We start from the raw sequence: 8913 nt of genomic DNA on the forward strand, positions 1-8913 counted from the left end.
CCTTTTAGATACTTATTGAGAGCCTATTACGTACCACACATTGTTTTGGATATTGGAAAATCAACAGTAATTAAAATCCCTGCCTTCTAGTAATGGGAGACCAAAAGAAAATGCAACTAATAAAATTCAGGCTGGATGTGGTGGCCAAAGCCTGTAATCCCAGCACTTTGAGAGGCCAAGGAGGGATGACTGCTTGAGACCAGGAGTCCAAGACCAGCCTGGGCAATATGAGACCCCAATCGCTACAAAAATAAAGAAAAAAGAAAGAAAGAAAATAAGAATATTAGTGCATGGTGGCACACTCCTATAATCTCAGCTACAAAGGTGGCTGAGGCGGGAGGATCACTTGAGCCCAAAGTTGGAGACTGCAGTGAGCTATGATTGCCTCACTGCACTCCAGCCTGGGCAACATAGCAAGATCCTGTCTCTTAAAAAAAAGAAAAAGAAAAAAAGGAAAATGAAGCAAAGTGAGAAAATAATGACAGGAATATATGGATCAACATAAAAATAAATGTAGGGGGAAAACTAGAACACATGGAATGCGGGGAGACTATGAAGGGGATTTTTTTATGGGAATAATAACAATAATACCTTCCTTAATAAAGGATTAAATGAGATAAAACCTGGAGAGTTCCTGGCGCAGAGCCTGGTGGTTGAGACTTCAGTGTCTAGAGCCTGACTTGCCTAGGTTCAAATGTGGACTATGTCATTTCCTGTGTCTTGGAGCCCTCATTTAAACTTCTTAATTCCTCAGTTTCCTTGTCTATAGTGGAAATGTGATGTCATACCACCTCTTAGAGTTGTAAGGATTTAGTAAGTTTTAGATGTAAAGTATCTGTAACAGTGCCTGGCTCATATTAAGCATTGTAGCTGTAGTACAGCCATCTCTTATTATCACCATCATTACTTGAGGCAGAGCTTTGAAGCCACACTTGCTGACCCTCTGGTTGTTCCTTCCTTCAGCATCCCCAGCTGACATTTGCCCAGCACTTTACAGCTTAAAAATTCAAGGAGCCTATGCCTCATTCAAACTTTTCAGCTCACCTAAAACGATGGCCACCTCATTTTTTTAAAAAACTTACTGGGGTGAAATGAACCATTTTAAATTGAACATTTAGTGGCATTTAGTGCATTCACAGTCTTGTGCAGCCACTAACCCTAGTTCCAAAACATTTCCATTACTCCAAAGTAAAACTCCTTACCCATTAAGCAGTTTCATCCCCATCTCCCAAACCTCTGGCAACCACCAATCTATGGATTTTTCTATTCTGGATATTTCACAGAAATGGACTCATGTAATATGTGGCCTTTTGTGGCTGGCTTCATTCACTTGGCATATTTTCAAGGTTCATACACATTGTAACATGTGTCAGTACTTTATTCCTTTTTATGGCTGAATAATATTCCACTGTAAGTTTATACCACATTTTGTTTATCCATTCATCTGTTGACAGACATTTGGGCTGTTTCCATTTTTTGGGTATCATGAATAGCGGTGCTAGGAACCTGTGTGTTACATGCTAGATTGCCTGTCCCCTACTTTGGATACCTCTGGTTTGGTGGTAGGAGAGGTCAAGAGTGCTGCAGTTATTAGGAAAGGTCTCCGAAGAGGAATGGGAGGAAGGAATGAGTCTGAAATGGTCTGAAGGAAGAACAGATATTCCATGATGTCAGATCAAACAGAGGAGGAAAATAATGGGGGGGTGTCACAGGTGAGGGAAAAGGATTGGCAGGGAAGGCTAACACTGAAACTTTCCTGGGTAATAGAATGTTCCACTTCTTAATTTGAGAAGTGTTACATGGGTGCATGCATATATATATATGTAAAAACGTGTATGTAAAAGTCGTATTTGTATTTATACATATATATTTATAATATACATATTATATATACATGTTTATATATAATATGTATATACATATATACATAAAATGTGTGTATATATATGTAAAAATTGGTGTGTATTTTTGTATACAGTTGTTATACCTCAATAAAAAATTCTGAAAGATGAAAAAAAAAGAATTATTTAAGGGGGGGAATGCTACACTATCAACCAGATTTGTGACAAGTAGGGTTATAGGACATCCACAACTCCTCCCACACCCCATTACCACCCTAAACACTTTTTTAAATATAGAAACTCAACAACTTGAAAATAGACACAAAACAATCCCCAGGATCCAGGCCAGGGACCAGTGGATCTCACTCTCACTTTTTTCTTCACATACACCCCTTACACTTACCATGTGCTTTACTCTTTACAAAGACGCTTTACGTACATTACCTCTTATATCTTTTCAAGTAATCTGTAAAGTCAGTGAGACTGGCATTTTTTATTTTTTTTAACAAAAGAAAACAGACCCAGAAAGGCCAAGAATCTTGCTAGTAGTGGAACCAGACCTAGAAACCAAGTCTCCTGCAATCAATTCTGCAACTCCCACTATACACAATACTACCTCTTCTGTAATACAGTAAAGCCTTCTAGAAAACATTTGGCTGGGTTCCAAGACAGCCGTCCCAGACTGAATAAGACTCTATATAGCAAACAGTGTAAATAGTGAGGGTTTAATGCAATTACCGGCATGGAGGCATACATCTTTTTTTTTAAGTGAAGAATTAGTTGGTTTTAAAGTAAATCAACACGGTGTGTGAATGGTGTGGGACACAAGCAGAACACTCTTCTAAAAAGAAGTCAAAATGAAGTACTGTCGATTTGCACATTTCGCAATAGCGAATAGAGGCAGTGGTCATCAATACAGGAAGGAGAAAAAAAGACAACAAAGAGTGGACAATTAAGAAACTACATAATGTTTTATTTTTGGGAACTGAAATGAGGAATTTCTCCCCATCCCACACCGAAATACCTTGAGATTGAGAACATTCGTTTATAAAATACTAAGAAGTAGGAGAGAATTTTATTCAGCCATCAAAAGGAATGCCTGTCAAAATTGCTGGCTCTGAAAGATAGCTGATCAGAAATCCAAAGCCCCATTTTTAGATCACCTATTGGTACTATGCAGTTTAAATTTACCGATTATTTTACCCTTTCAGTTTTTCTAACTGTAAAATCAAGTAACACTTTACCCAAACTATTTTCTAACGACCTTGGAAGGAAGAAATGATGTCTAAAAAGGTAATGATCAATATTTTATTTCCATCAGCCACTGAAAAAAGTATCTCTCAAGTATCTATGTGCACAGTACTAAGCTAAAAGTGCAAAGAAAGCAATGGTCTTTATAATCTAGATGAATAAAGCACAGAGAAATACAAAATAATAATTATGTGACAAAATTGAGACATCTCAGAAAAAGCTTTCACAGGAGTTGGGTTGAACACAGCAGTCAGAAAGAATGAAATTGGATTTAATCAGGATAGAAGATAAAAAGAGTAGTTATAAAGTTAGGTAAGCAGAGAAGAAGCAAGTTGGTTGCCGTCTTTTGGGCTCCCAAAACATAGCACTCATTTGCTATTGCACTGAAAACACTGTACAGTAGTTTATTTGTCATTGCCACTTACACTATAAATTCCTCAAGGACAAAGACCTTTTTTGATTCATTTTTCTATTCCTAATCCCTTGCACAGGGTCTAGCATACAGAAGATAAATACTTTTTGAAAGGCAACGTTAACACAGAATTCCCTATTTAAATTACTACATCTTAACCTACACTATTTGTCCAGATCATTTACTTATTGTCTCTCACTCCAAAACTACCCTCCCAGACTCTATGTTGTTATGGCTGAGACTGCAACTATATTTCACCAACTCCTTTGCCAGCTGGGATCTCATTAGGCTTTGCCAATAGCAGTAGTAAGTGAAGACTGGAAAACAGGAAGATGGGAGACGGGACATCTTTCCAGTTCCTGTCAGTAGCAAATGCAGCCCCTGACCCTGGCAGTTAGCAAATGGTTCCAGTCTCCAGGTTTTTGTGGTTCTCCCAGAACCAGCAATAACACATGCCTTTATAAGTACTAGCAGCAAGTACACAATGCTGACCTACTCAAAAGTCCAGCACCGGGTCCACAGAACCTCTTCTCTGAGCTCTTAGGTTCTGATTACTGTAATGTTCCCCCCTCCCCCGCCTTTTTTTTTTTTTTTTACACTCATCTAACCAACTCCCTATATTAAATCCTTTCTGTTGAAATTCTTACTAAAGTCTCCGTTTTCTCTACTGTACCCTAGTACATTGTAAAACAATAATTCTAACTGCTCTCAGATATCTTGCTGCTTCACTGAAGGGGAAAGTAAACAAAATCTGGGTTATTTCATAAAAACTATTTTATAAAGGATAACGTGAAACCCTCTAAATTTGCTTCTGTTAAGCTGCAGCATAAAAATAATTTTTGTGATTTAAACTACTACACTGTTTAAATGAGAGAGAAAATGAGAAATAATTTTAAAAGTGCAAGTTATTCCAAACACACGCACTCACCTCCTTTAATGTAGCACATATCCTAGAAATAATGTGAAATGATAAAGTAAATGTTCTGCTATTCCCCAGTGGTCCCAGTTCTCACATCCTCTGATAGTGTGGCATAAGACCCCGATTTTTTTTTTTTTTTTTTTGAGGCAGAGTCTCGCTCCATCACCCAGGATGCAGTGCAGTGGCATGCACTGCAACCTCCACCTCCTGGGTTCAGGCAATTCTCCTGCCTCAGCCTCCTGAGTAGCTGGGATTACAGGCGCGCGCCACTACGCCTGGCTAATTTTTGTATTTTTAGTAGAGACGGGGTTTCACCAAGTTGGTCAGACTGGTCTCCAACACTTGACCTCGTGATCCACCCACTTCGGCCTCCCAAGGGATCCAGATTCTTACATTTAAAGGCACTCCCCTCCCAACGCACCTCCCCCATCCCCACCCCAAATGCAAGGTCCCTAAACGCAAGCTAACTACTTCACGCAGTGCTCAAAGAAACACCAAGAAACTGCAATCTGTTCCAACACCAAAGTTTAGCTGAACTTATTGGTATGTTGTTCTGCCTTCCTGAGGGATTTTCAAGCATGATTTTTTTTTTACTACATGTGATTTTCATTCTATGCATCGACTTTAGAATCTAACCTCTTCATACAACTCCACTCTATAGCACAGAAACAAAAAGAAATCCCCCTTGCAGAAGAACCCATAAGTAACATATCTTTTGAAAACAAATGACCAAAATGCTTACATGTTTTTCATTTGGCTGGTTACGTCACTTACTAGTATGCTCTCATTAGAAAATTTAACCCAAGGTTAATTTCAAAAATAACTTTTCACCATTGTACTTAATACAGATAAACTGATTTTTAAAAATTATAATAAATGGCAAACATGTTAATTCTCAAAATGAAATGGGAGAAGGTAAATTTAAGCAATAGAAATCTCAGAATTTTTGGTAATGTATATAGCTCCTGAGCATCCAACAAGATATATAACTAAACCTAATCATACCACTCTGCCTCAGCTGCCTAAAAACCGTAAAGCAAATGAGAATTAAGAACACATGGCCAGTTCTACCGGAGTTGCTCCACACAACATAAAACTGGATAATGGGTCACACCTATGCTCTTAGCACCTATAGTCAGGGACTCATTACCTAGCTCCTGCCTGGCAACACACTAACACTAGCTTCTACTTAAATGCCAAGAGTCCCATGACCACAGTCAAAATATTTATGTAAGACCAATCAAACTGCACTTCCCACAAGAAATACCAGAAGACCCAGTAGACACATTAGGTAGAAAGGGTAGAAGACCAGTGGGCAAACAGTCAGGATATCTGGACCTTTAAGGAATGGACTGTGTAAATGCTATTATACCTTTGTACCCCAAATTATATGGGCACTTACTCAGTATTAAATGCAAATAAACAGTAAGTTACTATGACAGCTTAGATGTCAAATAAATGAATCAATCAAGAAATTAACCATTGTCTGATGACAATGTCTTTTACAGTGTATGCAATAACACGAATTAAAAAGCAATTGTAGATCTGTACGTGCGTAGAGTACATAATCTCTTATTTTTCTCTTAAAAGCTGCAAACTGTGATGGATTTTTAGTTTATCCAGAATTTAATGAATCATTTCAAAATTATGAAGCGCTTTAAGTCATACTAGAAACACTGCCATAATTTTAATAAAGTGCGTTTTAATATTAACTCATTTCTCTTGCTGGAAGAAATTATGCTTCTTTGCTAATGTATAGAAATGAAACTGTCACTGAAACATCTGGTTATATATTATTCATTAGGCATATATATCACCTTTACTCCAAAGTCTGCATAATATAAACACAAATCATGAATAAATCAGATTAGAGACACAAACGTGACACCACAAACTGTAGGTCAGTAATAAAATTCCAAACATGTTTGCTGACCTGGTCTATATTTCTATCTATTCAAACCTGGGAGCTTCAACAGGCAGAGAAAAACTCCAAATTCCCAGTATTTTGAAAGTCTGCATGGTCTACATTATGTTAGTGATTGTAACTGGAAATTTTTCTATGCAACACACTTTAGGACAACTAGCTTATTTTTCAAATACTGAAACGGATTGGCCTGACTCGGGCAATTTTTCTTCGTAAATCTGCCTCTACTATAAATAACCTCAAATGTGGATGCCACAAGGATACCTGAGGGAAATAACCACAATCCTTACAAAAAGTGAGGGACCATATTTGCTATGCTACCCCTAGAAAAAGGAGTCACATATAATAACTACCTATTATTTTGCTAAGAAGTAGTTTAAGAGTACAATCGAGATTTTTAAAGATATTTGTTGATTGTGAAAAGTAGAAATTTCAGGGGAAAAAGGGAATAACCAAGAGTCATATTGTTGCTATTTAAATACTTTATAAATCCAAGGATCAAATTTCACTATAAGAAGCAAACTCTCACACCCACCTCAGTTATTAGAATATTCAACAACTGCACTTAATGCAAAACAGATAGATTAGCTACCAATTACACTAAGTATTCCAGCTGATCATCTTGGAGCTAACCAAAAGTAGATTATGTAATGCAAATCGCTCGTACATTCGTTTTAAACATATCCTCGGTTTAAAACACTGAAACCATGCCTTAATTTTTTTAATTGAAAAACAGCGTATTACTAAAATACTGAGTGCATTATCTATATCCTTTTCACGGCACTTCAAAGAAACCTAACATCTTCAAATCATTTTACAATGTAAAGTTACAGTCTCTAAAACTTCCGACAGCCTCGAAAAAGATACCCAAAGGGGCTTCAAACAGATGAGTCTATAACTGGTCTTAGCGGGCAAATAACTGGAATGAACCTCAAAGTTTGAGATCAATTTTTACTAACACCATCTCTGAAAGCAAGAAGGCGACTTCTGTAGAAGGCAAACGATTCTGACCAGCAGGACGTGGGCTCCCGGCAAAAGTGGGTACTAGCATCTCAGCGTAAACGACACGGTTCAAAACGCGAAGCTTCCCGCAGAAACTAACCAAGACACCCCCTCCCCCCACGACTCCTCCTGGGTAAGCTCACCGCTTTAGAAAGCAGCAACAGATACTCCAGAGCAGGAGGCGGCACTCCAGGAATGTGTGAAGCAGAAGGGGTCTCCCCGAGGAACCCCGACGTCGAGCAGCTCCTCTACACTGGAACCCCGACTCCGACCCCCCAGAAGGAAGGAGCGATATCTGCACAAAGTGCCCCCTACCCCACCCCCACGATGCAGACACACATCCCTAGCTGCGAGGGGGAAGCCCAGAGAAAAAACCCGCATTCCACTCCGTCCGCCTCCGGAGTAGGGCTGCAGAGAGACTGGGGCCCCCGCCCCTGGAGGCGAGGGGGCCGCGCCGCAGCTCCGGCCTCCGCGCAGAGGAAAGGGCAGCGAAAGGCTCGCGGAGAAGGAAGGAATCCCGGCGCTTCGCTGACTGGGTCCTCCGCAAACCAGCTCCCTTCCCTCCCATGACCCTCGAAGACACGGGAACAATGAGAACCCGCTTCACCCGCCGTCTCCGCCGCGAGAGCGGCCGGGGGCGGCGGCGGCGCCATGTCCCCTCACACCCCCGCGGACACACACACACCCACCCCCGCCACTCCGCGGCCCCATCAGTCGCCTGCAACGCGGCCGAGCAGACGCGTGTCCCGGCCCGCCGCTTCCGCGCCCTCCGCCTCCCTGCCCGCCCCACTCACCGGCTCCTGCCCCAGCCCGGGGCTCCGCTGGCCGCGGCCGGAGCAAGACTCGGGTATCAGCTGCCGCGGCCGCCGGCGCCGCCGCACAATATGGCGAGCCTCGGCTTCCGCAATGGAGCTCGGGAAATACAACAGGGGCCGCTCAATATTCATGAGAGACTGAGGGGAAGCCGGCTCGGCCGGCGCTGCGGGGAGGGCGGGAAGGAGCGAGCGAGCGAGGGGCGGAGGCGCGGGACGAGGACGTGCACGGCGCGGGAAGGCCCGCGGCGCGAGGGGAGGGTGCGCCGCCGCGTGTTGGCCTGGAGAACCCGAGCCACCGCCCCGCCCTGGGCTGGCCGGCCACGCCCCCCCGGCGCCCACCGCGGCCCGACGTAGCCCCCGGGCAACGCCCGGATGGCGGCGCCGCCACCTCGTGCTCAACCTTCTGCTTGGGTTCTTCTGCCCTGGCTTCGGCCCACCCTTTACACCTTCCTGGCCGGCTTCTGGGGTTTGGGCTCAGACTTCTTTCTCATGCGTTCGTCCTCTTAAACCTATCCCACCCGGCGGAAATCCTCGTCAGGCTTTGGTTTGCAGAACTTCACATGAACTTCGGCACCCTTCCGCTCTCGTAGAACAAACATACACTTTTCATCCTTGCGGGATAAAACTGCAAGTGTAAATTACTCTAGGGAAAATGACCTTCCACTCTAAACTTAGCTTAACATTCTGATTGTGGTCATCAGCTCTTACTATTTACTTTGCTGCTGCTTTATTCCTACCTCCTTGGCACC

The 8913-nt window shown here is 42.2% G+C and overlaps 1 protein-coding gene across 1 annotated transcript in view; it reads right to left on the bottom strand.

Annotated features, from left to right (window-relative positions):
• Positions 1 to 8274, bottom strand: part of RNF2 (ring finger protein 2) — a 58139-nt gene extending 49865 nt beyond the window's left edge. The window contains exon 1 of the mRNA XM_054447226.2: positions 8144 to 8274. The gene's annotated coding sequence lies outside the window, so the exon portion shown is untranslated. The remainder of the gene's footprint in view (positions 1 to 8143) is intronic.
• Between the last annotated feature and the right edge of the window lie 639 nt (positions 8275 to 8913).

This window comes from Pongo pygmaeus, chromosome 1 (genome assembly GCF_028885625.2).
Source record: "Pongo pygmaeus isolate AG05252 chromosome 1, NHGRI_mPonPyg2-v2.0_pri, whole genome shotgun sequence".
NCBI classification, from domain to species: Eukaryota; Metazoa; Chordata; class Mammalia; order Primates; family Hominidae; genus Pongo; species Pongo pygmaeus.